Below are 19,142 nucleotides of genomic sequence, written 5' to 3'. Positions count from 1 at the left end.
GGTTGAATGAGACTTGTCCTCAAGTCTTCGTTTGATTCATCAACATGATTATAAAAAGGACTCAAATCAGCCACATTAAATGTTGGGGATACTCCGTAATCTTCAGGTAGCTGTATCTCATAAGCATTTCTGCCAATTCTCTTAAGCACCTTGAATGGACCATCAGCCTTTGGTTTCAATTTTCCAAATTTGCCCGGTGGAAACCTCTCCTTCCTTAGATGAATCCAGACCAAATCACCTGCATTAAACTCCACATGTTTTCTGTGTTTGTTGGCAGCATGCATGTACCTCTCATTTTGCTTCTCAATGGTTGCTTTCACACCCTCATGCAGCTTCTTTATCTGCTTAGCTCTTTCATCAGCATCTCCACTAAATTGCTTTGTTGTAGAATGAGGGATTAAGTCCAAAGGACTAGCAGGATTAGCACCATAAACAACCTCAAAAGGACTCTTACCGATACTATGATGCATAGAACGATTGTAGGCAAACTCAATTTGTGGAAGAATGACATCCCATTGCTTAATATTCTTGCCAACATAGCTTCTAAGCAAATTTCCCAAGCTTCGGTTTGTTACCTCAGTTTGCCCATCGGTTTGTGGATGATGCGAGCTGCTGAAATTTAAAGAAGTACCCAGCTTCCTCCAAATAGTTCTCCAAAAATGACTAACAAATTTTGAATCTCGATCAGACACCATAGTTCTTGGAATACCATGCAATTTAACAATCTCCTTAAAATATAAATCAGCAATATGAGATGCATCATTTGATTTATTGCATGGAACAAAGTGAGACATTTTTGAAAATATGTCAACAACAACCATGATAGAATCCTTGTTCCTTTGAGTTCTTGGCAATCCCAAAATGAAATCAAGACTCACATCCTCCCAGGGAGCATTTGGCACTGGCAATGGAGTGTACAAACCAGAATTTTGAGTTCTTGTTTTTGCCAAATGACACACTCGACATTGCTTTACATGTCTTTCCACATCTCTAAACATCTTAGGCCAATAGAAGTTTGATTGAATAAGAGCTAAAGTTTTATCTCTACCAAAATGTCCACCCAAAACACCACCATGAGCTTGAGCCAGAATTACTTGCCTCAAAGAACAAGATGGAACACATAAAGCATTAGCTCGAAAAAGAAAACCATAAAAGATCGAAAATTGTTGAAAGGAACCTGATTTGCAATTCTGCCATATTGAGCCGAAATCGACATCATTCTCATAGAGATCTTTGAACGTCTCAAATCCAACAACTTTGACTTCCATTGCTGATAATAAAGAATGCTTTCTGCTCAATGCATCAGCAACCACATTTTGAACACCAGATTTGTGCTTAATTGTAAAGTTATAAGATTGCAAAAACTCCACCCAAGATGCATGCCTCTTGTTTAGCTTGTGCTGGTGATTAATGAACTTTAATGCCTCGTGATCAGAATATAGAACAAATGGCTTGGCGAGAAGATATTGACTCCAATGAGACAAAGCTCGATAAATCGCATAAAACTCCTTATCATAAGTAGAGTATTTTTTTCTTGTATCATTCAGCTTTTCACTAAAAAATGCAATGGGCCTTCCGTCTTGACTCAAAACAGCACCAATTCCCACATTAGATGCATCACATTCAACTTCAAACACATTATCAAAATTTGGTAGAACTAAGATAGGAGCCTCAGTAACCTTTCTTTTCAAAAGCTCAAAAGCATCGTTAGCCTCACTAGTCCATTTGAATTTGTCACATTTCAGACATTCGGTGATTGGAGCGACAATAGAGCTGAAACTCTTGATGAATCTTCTATAAAAAGATGTTAAGCCATGGAAACTCCTCACATCATGTAATGAAGCAGGTGTTGGCCAATTGAGAATAGCTTCCACCTTACTTTGATCCATCATGATTCCATCTTTTGAAACAACATACCCCAAAAGCACCACACTAGAAGTAAAGAAATCACATTTGTTTATATTAGCATAAAGTTTTTGCTGCCTCAAAATAAGAAAGATTTCTTTCATATGACTCATATGCTCCTCTTCACTCTTGCTGTACACCAATATATCGTCAAAATAAACAACAACAAATATTCCAATGAATGGCTTAAGTATGTGATTCATAAATCTCATGAATGTGCTAGGAGCATTAGATAGTCCAAATGGCATAACCAACCATTCATATAAGCCTTCTCTAGTTTTAAACGCTGTTTTCCACTCATCTCCGGGCCTCATTCTTATTTGGTGATAGCCACTCCTCAAATCAATTTTAGAGAAAATATAAGAACCACACAATTGATCAAGTAAATCATCTAACCTTGGAATAGGAAAGCGATAGTCCACTGTGATTTTGTTGATGGTGCGACTGTCCACGCACATTCTCCAAGAACCATCTTTCTTAGGCACCAACAAGGCTGGAACTGCACAAGGACTCATACTCTCCCGAATTAACCCCTTTTTCACTAATTCATCAACTTGCCTTTGAAGTTCTTCATGTTCTTTAGGACTCATTCTGTACGCAGCCTTATTAGGTAGAACAGCCCCCGGAATAAGATCAATGTGATGTTGAATGTCTCTCAAAGGTGGAAGGCCATGTGGAATCTCTTCCGGTATAACATCTTGAAATTCTTCTAGGATTGGTTGCATGATTTTCGGTGTCTCCTTATGCTGTTCGTTCTCCTCTACTACCATTAGGGCCAAAACATGACCGCCTTTGTCCAATTCATATCTGCATTCTCTATAAGAAATAAAAGCACTAACTTCCTTCTTTAGCGCACTGATTTCGGAAGGTTGTAATGGAGCTAAGATAATCTTCTTTTCATTCACTTTAAAAGAATAAGTATGTTTATAACCATCATACAACACTCTTCTATCATAATGCCAAGGTCTTCCCAATAGTAAATGACAAGCATCCATAGGGGCAACATCACACCACACTTTATCTTTATAATACTTGCCAATAGAAAATGAAACTAAACATCTTTTAGTTACCTTGATGTCATTTCCTTTTTGCAACCAACATAATTGGTATGGATGTGGATGAGGGATCGTATCCAACTTCAGCTTCTGCACCATCTCCAAAGAAACCACGTTCTCAAAACTGCCACTGTCGATGATCACCAAGCATACTTTGCCAAGCGAAGTGCATTTAGTGTGAAACACATTTTTTCTCACCCAACTTTCATCGTCGGCTACATATGACACTTGTAAACTACGTTGCAATACAATAGACAAACCATGATCAGCATAAGTAATCTCTTCCTCATCATCATCGTATTTTGGTTCATCGTCAGCTTCATCTTTGCCTCCATCACTATGATCTTCAACCAAAGTTACAATCCTCCTATTTGGACAATCCGAAGCAGTACGCCCAAAACCATGACATTTGAAGCATTTTCGGCCTCTTGGGGTAGAAGAATTAGGTGTTTTTTTGTTGCCAGCAGACTCTTCACCCTTTTCTTGCACCTTTGATATCACCTTGCTTTGGACAGTAGGCTTGGAACTTCCTCCTTTTGTGTAGCCTTCTTTTGAGCCATACCGAAAACTCTTTTCAAACTTCTGTTGCTTTTCAACTTTTAATGCCAGCTTGCTCACATCATTTAAAGACCAATATGGCTGTAGCTGAACAACTTTAGCAATCTCATACTTCAGACCTCCTAAATATCTTACAATTGTTTGCTCTTCCGGTTCTGCAAGCTCTCCTTTTAACATCAAATTATTAAATTCTGCAGTGTACTCCTCCTCCACACTAAGATTTTTTTGCTTGAAATCATGTATTTTGAGAAAGATCTCTTGTCTATAATTATCAGGTAAATATTTTCTCTTTAGCTCCCTTTTCATTTTCTCCCATGTAACGATCTTACTCTTCCCCTCACATTCTCTTTGTTTCTTCAGATTTTCCCACCAAAAAGATGCATTCCGCCTGAGTTTGAGTGCCACAAGTTTGACCTTCTTTTGTTCTGGTGGTTCATGAAAATCGAAGATTCTTTCTACTGTATTAAGCCAATCGATAAAGTCATCAACATTTATTTTCCCTTCAAATTCTGGAATATCAAATCTGGGATTATATTTATTCTGCCACTCGTCTTGGACTTCATTTCTTCTCCGACATCTTCTTGACTCCCTTGGAAGAAGTGTATCATCATCAGAAGTAAACTCTCGAGCTTCATTTTCATGTTTGTTATGTCTACTTTGAAGTTCATCGATTATCTCATTTTTTTCTTGTAGGCTATGCAGCAATTTTTGTAGCTGCAGCCTCAACGACTCAGCGTCATCTCCATGGTCGCTACCTTCACCAACTACACCTTTTCCATTCTGCCTTGCCATGATCTCTAGCCTTTAGATCTAATACCAAACTGATACCGGGGAGGGTAAAAATGCAGAATGGATTTCGAAAGAATACCAATAGAACAGTTGTACATATAGAAAATATCACAGAAGGCAATGAAAGAACTCTTGAAGAAACTTCGGTAAAACGAAATATAGCTCACCACCAAGTTTAAAATCACAATGGGATACAGAAAGTTCACCACCCAACGGAAATTAAACGAGGATACAGAACTAGAAAATAAAAGACTCACCACTCAAGGACGCATCCAAGAGATACAGAGTTTAAGGGGTTCTCTAAGAGCTTCTGCCCGGATATCATCAGTTTCTAAAGTCCTTTCTAAGTCCTAAACACTAAAATAAATACTAGTGCATGAAACAACCCTTCATGCATAGGGAATTTCGAAATTAAGTGTTTACAGCTTCTAACCAACTATTTTAATGCACTCATTGGTAATGAAGAAATGTTCACAGCTGCCAACCAACTCCTATAATGCATTCCTTTGTCTTGAAGAAAAGCACCTTGAAACAGCTTTAACTTTGTGCAGAGAATATGCTGATGAGCAGTCATTTTTTTGTGTGCTGAGATAAAGATTATGAGGCATCATTATTGACTGAAAAAGATACTAGATCATAATCAAGGCTCATATAATCAGATTGTAGTAAATTAGACACTCCCGTGTCACAAGCTCTCTCCGAGCCCTAGCCCAACGACTGCGTATCGGTCACGGCAAGCGCGCGTCGAAACCATCGACACTTCCTAGAACGATCTCGGAATCGCTATTGCGACCCCAATCCGGAAAGCTCTCTCCGAGCCCCACGATACTGACTGCGTAGCGGTCACGGCAAATTCCGAGCCCCAAAACAATCATCTCGGAGGTCTACGGGAGATGTTTCGTATCTCGGGACGCAAAAAGGAGTGAAGCACGAGGACTTCCCAGGGGGTCACCCATCCTAGTACTACTCTCTCCGAAGTCGGTGCTTAACTTCGGAGTTCTGTTGCGATCCGGTGCTTTAGTGCTGGCATTATCACACCCGTTTCGCGTGCTTCATCCCTCGCCTATGTGCACGTCGCGGCCGGCGCATCAACGTACGGAGCCTATTGCCTGTCAAGAAACCGTCGGCGCTTTCTCGAACGTTCACGAAATCCCTATTGCAAGCTCTCTCCGAGCCCTAGCCCAACGACTGCGTATCGGTCACGGCAAGCACGCGTCGAAACCATCGGCACTTTCTAGAACAATCTCGGAATCGCTATTGTGACCCATATCCAGAAAGCTCTCTCCGAGCCCCACGATACTGACTGCGTAGCGGTCATGGCAAATTCCGAGCCCCAAAACAATCGTCTCGGAGGTCTACGGGAGATGTTTCGTATCTCGGGACGCAAAAAGGAGTGCAACACGAGGACTTCCCAGGGGTTCACCCATCCTAGTACTACTCTCTCTAAATCACGCTTAACTTCAGAGTTCTGATGGGATCCGGTGCTTTAGTGCTGGCATTATCGCACCCTTTTCGCGTGCTTCGTCCCTGGCCGATGTGCACGTCGTGGCCGGCGCATCATCGTCCGGAGCCTTTTGCCCGTCACGAAATCGTCGGCACTTTCTCGAACGTTCACGAAATCCCTAGTGCAAGCTCTCTCCGAGCCCTAGCCCAACGATTGCGTATCGGTCACGGCAAGCGCGCGTCGAAACCATCGACACTTTCTAGAACTATCTCGGAATCCTATTGCGACCCCAATCTGGAAAGCTCTCTCCAAGCCCCACGATACTGACTGCGTAGCGGTCACGGCAAAATCCGAGCCCCAAAACAATCGTCTCGGAGGTCTACGGGAGATGTTTCGTATCTCGGGACGCAAAAAGGAGTGAAACACGAGGACTTCCCAGGGGGTCACCCATCCTAGTACTACTCTCTCCAAAGTCGGCGCTTAACTTCGGAATTCTGTTGGGATCCGGTGCTTTAGTGCTGGCATTAACACACCCGTTTCGCGTGCTTTGTCCCTCGCCTATGTGCACGTCGCAGCCGGCGCATCAACGTCCGGAGTCTCTTGCCCGTCACGAAACCGTCGGCGCTTTCACGAACGTTCACGAAATCCCCATTGCAAGCTCTCTCCGAGCCGTAGCCCAACGACTGCGTATCGGTCATGGCAACCGCGCGTCGAAACCATCGGCACTTTCTAGAACGATCTCAGAATCGCTATTGCGACCCCAATCCGGAAAGCTCTCTCCGAGCCCCATGATACTGACAGCGTAGCGGTCACGGTAAATTCCGAGCCCCAAAACAATCGTCTCGGAGGTCTACGGGAGATGTTTCGTATCTCGGGATGCAAAAAGAAGTGAAACACGAGGACTTCCCAGGGGTTCACCCATCCTAGTACTACTTTCTCCAAAGTCCGCGCTTAACTTCGGAATTCTGTTGGGATCCGGTGTTAAGTTAGGTAACCCCTAGGATAGGACAGACGGACCCATCTCTGGCTGACTCTCCTGGTCACAGAAAGACGGACGAGGGCTTATCTTACCTCATTCAGCCCTTGCTTTATTCATGAATTTTCTTATTTGGAACTTCCTGTCTCGAGTCGACATTATTCTGATTATTTACGTAGATCTGTGTTCTTATAGGTCTGGCAATCAAGAAAGTGGACTTATAGCTTCGTGGCAAGAGCGAAAAATACTTGGAATTGAATGAATATCCCGGGGAGAGGCTCTTATTGTAAGTTCGCTAAGCAATAAAGATGACTGTTAGGTTTGACTCGGAACAACAAGTTCAAGGAGAGGCTCTTATTGTAAGTTCGCTAAGCAATAAAGTAGTGACTGTGTAGGAGACAAGAGATGAAGCAAAAGAAAGTGCTTTTTCATAGGAATATAGAAAATCTGCAGCAAGCGCAAGTCTCGTTCTAGGATCTTCCACTTCTGTTTCAGTTATCGGCTTTCCCTTATGGAGTAGTGGTCCAACTGTCGTAAATGTCTGTTAGGATACAGGCGCAAGACCAGAGAGAGAAGAAGCTTCGGTGTCAGCAGTTTCTCCATAGCAGTAGGATCTCTAGAAGAATCAGAGAAAGGAGTTTCATATAGATACAGGTAATTAGAGGTAAGAGACAGATGAACTTCAGACAGTGGAGTTTGCCGGGGTGCTTACGCTTAGTGTTGTTCGGGCTGGGCTACCTAACTTAGTTCTTCTAGTTTTTAGTAAGGAGTCAGTTAGGTAGCTTTGTAGTGTTACCTGACAGGAGTTCGCAGTGTTGTTATGAACCTCTGGGGTGAATAATACGTTGCTTGTTGGAATGCTTTAGCCTTATAGTCCAGCTGTAGCTCAAAGTACTTCTTACTCATATCGAGCTCATGTTAGCGGAGTAGAACAGAGCTTTTTATACTCGTTGACTAACGCGCTTTTCACTCGCTTAGGAACAATATCTTAAGCTTTCCCCGGAGATAGAGTGGAAGTTGTCACTAGAGCTGCTGTGAGAGTTGAAGTTGTCAGTTACTATTGCATTAGGTTTTATATGAGCTTGAAACAGACGAGCAAGGCTTTCGAGTCAGGAAGGTTCGTTTTCAAGCGTATATGGAGTTTAAGAGATAGTAAAGCAAGGCTTAGAGGCAAGGATATCAAGATTGGAAGTTATGTGTTTGAGGTTAAAAGCAAAAGAGATATAGGCAAAAGGATAGGCAAACTCATAGGCGCGGGGGAGCTAAGGTGCATGAAAGCGTGCAGTAGCCATAGCCTTAAAAGGACGAGTTTGGAGAATGAGATAGTGTACTCTAGCAGTGGTATTTGATAACAAGGAAAGTCTCAAAAACGAATAGGCATGTCGTGAACAAGCACAAGGCAAATACTGGCTTATGGTTAGGCATATAAGATTTGGAGTAAGTAAGGATCTGGGTTGGTCAGAGAAGTGTTTTTTCCTTGTTTGATTATTCTACTTGTAAGGTTTTGACTCTTATCGGTATTAGCTGAATTCTTTGCCTTGACTCCTGTTCTTGTGCTTAGGAGTGAGATCCCCCGCGCAGCGCTGTCGAGTTGAAGTAATAGAAGCACAGTTTTTAGTCAGTTAGGAGGTGTGTTCGAATCTGTATTTCAAGTTATTGATTGGTAGTTGGGGAGTTGGGAGTGGCATATACTATAGTAATAGAACACAGGATCCGGAAATCAAGTTAGAACACTAAAGATGTCAAACCAAGAGGGAATGAGGCTGCTGCTTCTAAGACTTTCTCCTATATAATACAGATTGGAACTAAGGACTCGCGGATGCAACAAGACTGGATTGCAAAAGTCATAATGAAACTCAGAATAGTTGGGGAATCAATAAGAATCATGAAACTATAGCAAAGGTCAAAAGAGATGAAACTATACAACACAGGGCACTAAACCTCCCTCGCTGGAATCAAGCTCTAAAGTACGGAGTGCGAGGACCTAATCTCGCTCTATCATTCCGAAACTATCAAACAAACAATCTAGTCCGCTGTCCCGGCCTTACTTATGAGTAACTGAGCTTGACTTTGCTAACTCAACACTTTACTTGTTCTTTTCATGCCTATGTTCTGGTTTTGTTTATTGGCTATGGTAGTAGTGAACTCCGAAACTCCTTTATTAAGGAATCCCATTCAAAGTCAGATTGAAACAAGTAATATTCCACCAATACTCTAGGTCAATAAGGGAAGGCTTCGTTACTGGTTTATAGTTCTGATAGTAGTGATGGTTGTCTTAGGCACTGAGATAGTTATCCTTATGAGAAGTACAAATTATAAGTCAAATTCAGATAATTATAGTTATATCTTATACGGCATTAGTTTCATCTGATAGCTATTAGTTTCATCTACTATCGTAGTAGGAAAGCCCAGTTTCGAGTTCAAGCCAGTTTGCCGGTAGTTCGTTCCATTCCTCTTAGTCATAGTTCCAAGTCTGATTTATTTGTTTAAGTCGTTAGGGTGTGTTGCACATTCCAAGTTTCTAGTTCAAGTTATTAGATGTAGCTAGTGACAGGCTCAAGCTCAGAGGAAGAAGTGAGTCTCGGAAGTCTTTTATAGGTGGTGTAATTCCCGGTTGATTCTTTTAGTCTAACAGAGTTTAGTAGTTCATTCCAAAAAGCAAGTAAAGGCGGGCTAATAGGTTCATATTAGAATTTGGTTCGAGCAAGAATAATTCCAATAAGTAGCATAGGGTTGAAACATGAGCTAAAGCATGTAAGGCAGCAAAGACAGCTTTAAGGTCTCGGTAAGCAAGGGCCACCCCCTCCTTTCCCTTTTCCATTAAGCCAAGCAACGCCCTACCAAAAGAATGAGTTGAACTGCGAAACTACTAACTCCCTAACGCCTGGTTGCTCCTCTTTCGCACTTGCTTGTTCACCCATATAATCTATATTAGGAAGCAAAGCAGTAACGCTGTGTTCAACAAATAAGGAGGTTGTTTACCCTATTACATAGTACTATGCTAAATTCCATTCTCTAAGCCTAAATGTCTTAGTGAGTTCGTCTAAGTCAAAGGGAAGCAGTTGTATGTTAGGAATTGAGTTCCGTTCGCCTGAGTTAGTGCTAGTGAGCTTTTGAGTTTCGTTAGTGAATTGACTATTTTCGCTTAGGTAACTTTCCCGCTTTCCGGGGTGCAGAGTGCAGAGGTCTTACTTAGAGAAATCCGGGGTTACAGCAAACAAACCCTTATGTGGTCCAAACATCAAGCATAAATGTGAAGGAAGTGCGTCATGGTCCAAGCATGAAAGTCAGGATAGGATGCTGGCGCTTTCGAGTTAAGGGAAATAATCTAGTACTAGCAAGGAAGCAAGGTTATGTGGACGTGGAGAATTTACGGATTCTTCTTGTCTTTCTGCTCTTGTTTAATTGTATGTTATTGTTGAATTGTATAAAGAAGATATATATCTTTGCGAACGAATACCCAAGTAACGCTTAAGCTGTGGGAGGAAAGTAGAAAAGAGAAGAAGCTTGAAAGTCAACTCGATAATAAGCAGGAGAAGGTACCGAGGCATAAGCCAGATTTGGATTAGAAGCCTCAAGAAGGTATAGAAAAGATCGGTAATATTCCACATTTAGATACTCGTACTCGGCGCTGTGCTCAAAAGAATCAATCCAAAGTTGACTCAGTGTGTCAGGGAAGGGAAGCTAACTACTTACTATGGGAGCAAAACGACTACTAGACGAATCCAACCGGTGCTAACCAAAATCCGACTACGGGCAACCCGACTTTAACCACCAACTGCAAGCTTTACTTCTTACCAAAAAGGACAAGCCCTACTTATTGGACTGATTCTTACTAAAATCCTTTTCTCGATCTGTGACTCCTGCCCTCCACTCTTGCTTGTTAGCTCTATAGCCCTTACGCTCCTCGCTTCCAGTCTTACTAACCCAACTGGTAAGTCCTTTTTATTTGTTTCGTGCATCTTTGCTTCTAGGCTTTAGGCTTAAACGCATAGCTTATACCTTGCCTCCTACCCGCGTTACTAGGAGAGCTCAGCCCTTACTAACATCTAATAAGAATTTGGTACTCCACCAAACGAATCTAATAAGAATTTGGCTCATTGGTAACGTCATCCAAATCCACCCCAGGAAATCCACTACTATACGGAAAAGGCTGCCACCCCTACCTTTTAGGCGACCGTTCTCTTATCTGGGCCCCCCGCTACTTACTTGGAGTTTGACTTCCCCCGACTCGATTATGCCTCTCTCCCGGCTTTGATTCTGACTTAACTGACCTTAAAGCACCAAACCGGCGTGCTCTCCAACACAACCCATAGCCTCTTTCTTTCAAGTGGGAAATACGGAATGAACCATAGTAGACCAAGCCTGACTTCTGTCTTTTATTCCAATGCTCCTAGCTAGAAAACGGAAATTACTGCCTATTGGTCCTATAACCTGACATCCAAATCTTATTCCTCTGCTAATAGAATAGGACTGGTGCTACCCATAGTGCTTCCAGGACTTTTTCATTAGAATCCAGAATTGAGCTGTTGCTAACAAAGCTGACCTGACCCGATCTTAGTCTTTAGTGGCCTTTATCTCATTCAAAAAATGCTGACTTTACTGTATCCTTGCTTGTTAGGGACTTAGCTTAGAACTTATATCGCTGTCCACTCCTGGAACATAGGCATTTAAGTAAGTAGGTGGTAGCGTAGGTCGTTAGGTAGTTTTTGTGACTAAGAGAAAGGAAAGGCATACTTTGGTGTCGGGCAGTAAGCCTGATAGGCATGAGTGGCAGAGCGAAGGGAGTGAAAGGGAGACTGCGCGTAGGAGTCAGAATTGGAGTAAGTAGAATTTTCGTTTAAGAGAAAGGCGTGCAATACTGATTGCTCCATATAGGGTTGAAAGCAAGCTCACATAAGATAGAGCCAAGCAACTACAGTTCACAGAGCAAGAGCCTGAGTCGAGGCCCTTATTGTAATTGAAGCTAGTCCATAGTCGAGTTCGGCAAGGGAAGCTTTTAAGGAGGTAGGCGTAGTCGTTCTAGTAGCCTGAGTTAGATAAGATGAGAGCAATAACTGTAGTAGTAGCCAAGCCAGAGGTCAGAGGTATTGTCGTTGCTTGGCCGTTTCGAACAGAGACATCTTATCCGTACTCTTCTGATCGAGTGGACTTTCATTGCTGCTCTGCTTACTTTATACTCTTACTATTATAGCCTTGAGCGCTCCGTTACCTACGCTAAGAGCATTCTTCTTTTCTTGTTGGCTAAGAGCATTCTTCTTTTCTTGTTGGCTAAGCGCATTCTTCTTGTTGGCTAAGCGCATTCTTCTTGTTGGCTAAGCACATTCTGATTCTTGTCTTGAGACGACTACGACAACAAACAAGCAATAAGATCAGGGAGTTAATTGAGTATATAATTGGTAATCTTCAATTCCATTCTGACTTCTTGTTCAGTGTCTTTACTCACTTCTTTCTACGTTACTTTCAACTTGACGAGAAACAGGCCTTGTGACTTCTCTTGCAACAGGCAACTTGACTTTCCACTTCCACTTCTCCGGATTCTATCTGACCATACCTAGCTCATGATTCTGTTCTGTTTCCGGACTTACCTAGACTCCGATACGACTACTTATACTACTTTAAGGAGCCAAAAACTGGTTCATTCAGGACTCGGTCAAATATTACGTTACTTGTTTCGTTGCTTGTATAGTAGTTTGCCTTTAATTGCTCCCCTAGTTCAAGTAGTTAGGGCATTGTTCGATCTTTGCTCTTTCTTATCAGTTCTATTCTTTCTAGTAGTATTTGTATTCCCATTTCCGAGTTGAAGTATTGTTATCTATAGTTTCTTTCTGACTTAATAGATTGGATTACCTACCAGCTTAGAGTTCTCGTCTTAGAGGTGGTATTCGTATTCCTTATTCCAAGTCAAAGGATTAGAAGCGCTAGCTCCATTCTGTATTTACTATAGATGTAGGGCATTATAAGTAAGACTTCTTTTTGTAGTGGTAAGAGGCTGTCGCATCTAGTAATAGAATAGGAAACAAGGAATGCAGACCGGGTGACAGAGATCGGAACTAAACTAAGTAGAAAGTTGTCCAAGCCGGTTTCAGTTGTTTTGAGGTGAGTTGGGGTCATTTGTATCAGAATTAGAGTAAGGCGGGGCAGGCCTTTAGTTCTTCTACGAGGAATAATAGGTGGACTACGGAATGAAAGCGAGGTAAGTAAACCCTCAATCGGGGAGTAGTAGACTTCAAAGCAAGGAGGGGAGACTTGAGAGCAGTATTTCGATTCTTGTTAGTAGTTGTTGTCTTATCAGTAGAGTTGTTAGAGTAATAGTGGATTTATTGTTCTCCCCATAGTTCGATTCTATTCTTGTATACGCTATATCTCGTACCTACACGGCATTGGCTAAAGAATAATTGAAGCGAGAGCCTTAGATAAAGGAAAGGCAGACTGAAGCTAAGAAGTTGATGGCTCCCCTCTCTTCTAGTGCGTGGGGTAATACCGATTTAGGTCCTGTAGTTTAAGAGTCAGAGTTAGGCGTTGGCGAGTGCAAGTAAGCATCGGAAGAATACAAACAAACAAGTAAGGCTTGGGCAGCGACCGATACAGGAAAGGAAGGCTTGGGCAGCAACTAGGCGTCCTGTTCTGATATCAATGAGTGGAATTCCCTGTTGGCGAGGTAAGTCTTATAAAGAGTATAGCGGATTTCCTATTCCCTAGCTTGATTCTTATAAGTCAGTAGTGGATTTCCCTTTTCTTAGTGTGATTCCCTATTCTGAGCGTCAGTGAGTTCCCGTTGCGCGGCAGGAGCGAGCGTTAGTAGTGTGGCCCAGTTGCTTGGCCACTTTGTAGAGTTGGTACCTGAGAATGAAGATGGACATAAGCTATAGTTATCAAAACCTTGTTAGCTTTTTCACAAAGAAATGGGTATAGAGAAGCTCATATCAGGAATAGTACTATGTTCGGGTAGGTACCACTGGAGGAAGCGGTATAGTCTTATCAGGTAAAATGGGGAGTCTAGCTTGTTCTCCGAAGGTAGGTGAATGAAGACGCCCTTACTTACGCTATTAACTCGCTACCGCATTACAATTCCTGCTTGAATCTGCTATTCCTGTTTTCGGCGTCAGGCGCTCAACTAATTTCTAGCGGCAGCAAGTAATTCCACTTTCCTATCACCTTGACTACTGCTCTAACGTGCTACCATAGAGGCTATTCTAGAATCTTTCCTACTCTCTGGAAAAGCAAATAGAAACTAACCTGCCTATACTGTCTATAGTTAGTGGAAAAAACCTCTAAGTGTGTGGGGAGAAGCTACAGATTTGTCATTCGATTTCTCTTTCCTTTCCGCTAGTGCTTTAATGCTCTTTTTGTTTATAATCAACACTTTGGAAAGTATAGATAGGGGCAGCTTACAGAGGATTGATTGAAGAATCACTTTGGATTTTTGTCTTTTGAGAATCTTTCACTGTAAAATACAAAACCACTCTGGCTTCCTATTACTTTATTCTTATATGAGTAAAGGTTAGCACTACCTACTGGCTTCCCCTTACTTTATTCTTATATGAGTAGGTTAGCACTACTTACAGGGAGAGGTGAGCACTACCTACTGGCTTCCTCTTACTTGATTCTTATATGAGTAGGTGAGCACTACTCCAAAGAATTCCACTCCAACAACAGGCTATTACATAGGGAAAGCAACTATAGGATTCTACTGGACTACAAAGGAAAGGAGTGGAGCTTAGGACGAAAACTTCGATTTAGACTCAATCTCCAAATGGCCTTCCCATTATTCGCCTATGAAAGACAGGAACCTATTCGCTCGAGAACAAAAAGAGTGTTGGATACTTGCTTTACTGATTTCACTTTCTTATTAGAGCTTTACTGATTTCACTTTCTTATTAGACTAGGACTGCCCTTTAGGTAGGAATAACTACAAAAGTCAAAGAAAAGAAGGCTTTTAAAAGGGTGTAAGAATGCAGAAGGTTTATTGCTTGGACCATGCCGAGAAGGTTATAGTCTTCTTCCAACCTCAAAGAAAAGTATATTAAAAGATCAAAAAAAAGACCATAAAGAAATGTATATGAAAAGAAAAGACCCTTTAGTAAACCCAGAAAAGATCAAAGTAGAGGACCAGGTCAAAAGAAAGATATAGATTATCATCAGACTTACCAAATCAATCTATAGCAAGTCCTACCAACTAAAAGAGAACCTACGACTGGGCGGGTGACGACAGTGGGTATCTGAAGAAAGGAAATCAACACTAGTTCAATAGAGGAAATAAACACTAGTTCAATATAGTTCTTTTAGCCTTTTACTTCGCCTATTACACCTACTTTGGATAGCCTCTTTCTTACTTCGCCTATTACACCTACTTTGGAGAGTGCCTCTTTTTTTCTCTATGATCTAATCGATCTTTCTTTTGGAAAACCAGATCTGAGATCAGAAGGCAGAGCAGCATAAAGAGAACGAATAGAAGAAACTCAAACTTACAGAGGATAGCTTTGACTAGGCTGGCAAAAGAAAGGACGGAAATTGATGTGTTTACAAAAGCAGAACTTAGAAGGGCCTTAGGGCTTACCAATGCTACTTCGAAGGCTGACCCCTTCTTGCTTACCTTCTTTCCGCGGATACTGGCAAGTCAATTCAAAAGGAACAGTGGGGCTTACCATATACTATAGCAGGAGAGACAGAAGACTGCCTGGAGGAAAGATCCCAACGAGAAGAGAATGACTAAATTCAATGGGCGTCGAACTCCAAATGTCTGGAAGGGAACGAGAAAAGCACTCTCCATAACTGGCTCTATACTAAATCTCTAGCAAACTTTCTCACTTGGTGGCTGTACCTAAACTTAGCACTTGAACTCGCTCCAATAGAAAAGGAAAGCACCTTATTTTGCGGCTCGTATGAAACTCCCTCCCATTCAAATGGAATAGCAGCGAAGAAGGAATTCCAATTTATACTAATCCTTCAAAGGTACTTAGGGGTGTGGAAGGCACCTATACCGGGATGGACAGCGCCTTTTCAACAAAGAGCAAATGGACTACTTGATCAAGACAAGAAGAGGCTTGCTCACGGGATCAATAATCAGAGGCAATAGATCATGGGCTTACCCTCGACCTGGAGTGACCATGATTTCGCCAAAGTCTGAAACTACTTATTTATTATAGGCAAGGGTATGGCAAGCAACAGGCTTTAAAGACTCAGGCTTTATCACAGACTTGATCACAGGATTACAAAAACTCATTGTCTCGCTGAAACCCTTTTTCCGATAGCAAAGAAAAAACCATTCAATCAAGTAAGAAAAGAAAGAGAGAAGATATTTGATCTAGTTAAGACCTAGGGGAAGAAAGCCTATCAGTCCTGTCACCATCCCAATGGCTGTTATGTTTCATTGCTAATCATATATGCTTAAATAAGATATGCCTTAGTCCTTTGAAATACACTGCTTAGTGCCCGTTGCCAAAGATGGTCTCATAGCATAGAAGAAATAGGGTAGAATTCCGTTATTGCTTGCTATGTGTTTGTATACGTGACTTGGCTAATAGTTGCTGGGCCTATTTCATCAGGCAGGTCATGCTCAAATCAAGGGAAATCTTTCCTGCTCGTACATTCAACAACATTGGATTACCTGTAAACTGAGAGGAGAGATAGATGGCGTTATGTATCCAACAAACTATTCTATCCCTCCATACTGGAAAAGTGAAAGGCTAAGGCTAAGTCGGGAAGGCAATGCGGGTAGCTCTCCAGTAAAGAGTACGTAACCCGATGGAAGCGAAGCAACTAGTTTACGTCCAGTAGGGATCCATTCCTCAGGGCAATTACATGCTCAAGGGTTAGATACTATCGGGAAAAGCACTAAAGTATAAGTGGGGTTTTTAGTCCGGCCGTCGAAAGAGCAGCCATCTCAGTCTAAAAAAAAGTAGACCATTTCATAGGAATAAATGTGCAAGTAGGGGCCCAGACCGAGAATTCATGGAAAATAGAGTGAATAGTACCGGTCAAGCAGAAAAAATATGAATATTGCCTTTACTTGCTCATCACTCTAGTCTTGTTGCTTCCCTTGCTAGTTCTGTCTCTGTCCTGCCTTGCCCGCATTGCTTAAAGATACTTATTGTCCAGCCTTTCTTTCTTTAAGAAGATATGTAGTGTGGATCCATCTTCTATTCTAAGTATAGTAACAACACATCTTACTGCTTAGGTACCAACACAAGGTACATATGAAAGCAGCTTAGGTACAGATTAAATAAACACTCCGCGAATAACCAAACAGCTTAGAGCTTACTCTTCATTATTGCTTAGTTACCGAAAAGAGTGATTAGTCAATAGTATAGGGTGCCTCTTTCCGATAGTCCAGTATAGGGCGGGAAATCATTCCAGAACCATATTTGGATATGACTTACTTTACTCTCAGCTCAGGTCTATGTTAAGAAGGTCTGGTCTCTCAGCTCAGGTCTATGTTAAGAAGGTCTGGTCTCTCAGCTCAGGTCGTCTATGTTAAGAAGAAGGTCTGGTCTCTCAGCTCAGGTCGTCTATGTTAGAAGGCTCAAAAGCATTTGAACATCAACAAGAAATAAGGAATTATAGAATCCAGAATGCAACTCTAAAGTCATAAACTCTAAAGTCATAAACTCTAAAGTCAGAATTAAGCTATAAAGTTCTAAAGTAGGAAGTAATCAAGAAATCCAGAAAGAAAGTATAGGTTAGGAAAGCCGAACGAGAAAGTGAAAGCCTTAAACGAGTAGAGTTGTGGTCGACCAGTTACTTGACTCAATTCTTTCTATACTCCCGCACTCTCATCTCCAGATTCCATTCCTGTTTTCGGGGAGAGCAAGGTAGGTAATTGATTTTTCATAAGAGGAGGAGAACAGCGTACTCGGTTTATAGTCAACACCGAGAAAGAAGCAAAGTATGAGCCCTATAGCTCTCTCTGCTCTTGGCGAACGAGTGCCCAGCCCACTACTACGGTTAGGCTCCAAGTTCGGGTATAAATCAACCTGTTCTTAAATCGAAGTTTTGTTTGTGAATGAAAACACGTGTATAGATGTAAAAAAACACCGTTACTTAAGTGAAGCGTAAGGCAGGAAAGAATCTTGAATCAACGTCTTACTCCGCAAGTGGGCCTGTTCTAGTTTGCTCATATAAAGAAGCTGGGCGGTCATAGAGAGAAGTTCTGGGCTCTAAGGTAAGTTCACAGAGCGGTATCTTCTCTAGCTTTAGGAGAGTTTCTTTGGCTTGCACCTTATGCCCGGCCAGTTACAGTTCTAGGATCTGTTACAGAAGAAGACACTTAATCATTAGCCCGAGGGGTATAATAGATATTGGTCACCAACCCTGTGCTCCTATTCTAGAAGTATAAGAAGATCACCAACCCAGGTAAAGTAAGCTAACTCGTAACTTGCTTCGTAAAGTAAGCTAACTCGTAACTTGCTTCTTGTTCTTTCGACCCAACCCGAAGGAAAGAGCGCCCGCTTTTAAGAAAACCTCCATATGTCATGTATTACGCTAAATGCTTTTCCAGAAGCAAGGGAACAAGTCAAGTTTGAGAGAGTGGGAGAAGGATACAGATCAGCTGTAGGAACTTTCGAATCAGATTAGGGAGTCTCGGATCAAGAAGTAGAGTAGCGCAAGTCAAGTATACAGTAGGGTATCCAGAAGGGAGTATCGATCGTATGAAAGCTTTCAGTGTTGGGTATAGAACAGGGCTGGGCTAAGAAGAAACAGAGGATTGATCAAAAGCAGCAGTAGGAGTAGGAACAAAATAAGATGCTCAATATTTGCAAGGGTCTTCAAGTTATTAGGATACAAATGCACTAGAACAGCAGTAAGAGGGGCAAGCGGGGTCATTCCATATTTTCATGGTTAATAGGCGTTAAAGGACGCAAAAAGCCTATGGTCTCCGGGACGCAAAAAGCCTAAGGTCTCCGTGTGGGGAGTGCGAGTTCAAGCATTAGCTGCATCATTAGAGTAAGCAAGCAGTATAGGTCGGCGCGTCAATAAGAGGTGTGGTCCAACCCCAAGCATGAAAGAGGGGTGGTCCGGGTTGTTATTCAAGTGGAGAGTCTTGATCAGTGTAAGGATAAGCTCTGGGTCTAAATAAGCAGTACACAAGTCAGCTGCAAGCGGTTCATCAAGGGGATAATTCGAATGTCCAGTTCGAGAGCGATAATCCGAAGTTTCTGGATATGAAGTCGAATAATTGCCAGTGCCTGTTCTAGGATCTAAAGAAGTCTCTGAGGCCTGAGCAGTTCCTGTTCTAGTTGAATCCCTAGTGATAAGTAGAATTCCTGTTCGCCCTGTTCGAGTGTTGTCCACTATAGAGGATGAAGCTAAGCAGTTGAAACAGAAGAGCCGAGCCCTGGGTGATAATTACCTGTTATCAAGTCAAGTTATGGGAAAGAAGCATTAAGTATTGCCTGGCCCAACAGATGAAGCA

At 42.0% G+C, this 19,142-nt stretch overlaps 3 pseudogenes; all 3 read right to left on the bottom strand.

Annotated features, from left to right (window-relative positions):
- Nucleotides 1-5,226: 5,226 nt before the first annotated feature.
- Nucleotides 5,227-5,347, bottom strand: LOC135599464 (5S ribosomal RNA; annotated as a pseudogene).
- A 350-nt stretch (nucleotides 5,348-5,697) lies between these two features.
- LOC135603146 (5S ribosomal RNA) lies at nucleotides 5,698-5,816 on the bottom strand (annotated as a pseudogene).
- A 349-nt stretch (nucleotides 5,817-6,165) lies between these two features.
- LOC135599307 (5S ribosomal RNA) lies at nucleotides 6,166-6,286 on the bottom strand (annotated as a pseudogene).
- Nucleotides 6,287-19,142: the final 12,856 nt, after the last annotated feature.

The sequence above is a fragment of the Musa acuminata genome, chromosome BXJ2-1 (genome assembly GCF_036884655.1).
Source record: "Musa acuminata AAA Group cultivar baxijiao chromosome BXJ2-1, Cavendish_Baxijiao_AAA, whole genome shotgun sequence".
Lineage (NCBI taxonomy): Eukaryota > Viridiplantae > Streptophyta > Magnoliopsida > Zingiberales > Musaceae > Musa > Musa acuminata.
The sequence above is the reverse complement of the archived record's forward strand: the minus strand, read 5'-3'. Positions and strand labels throughout refer to the sequence as shown.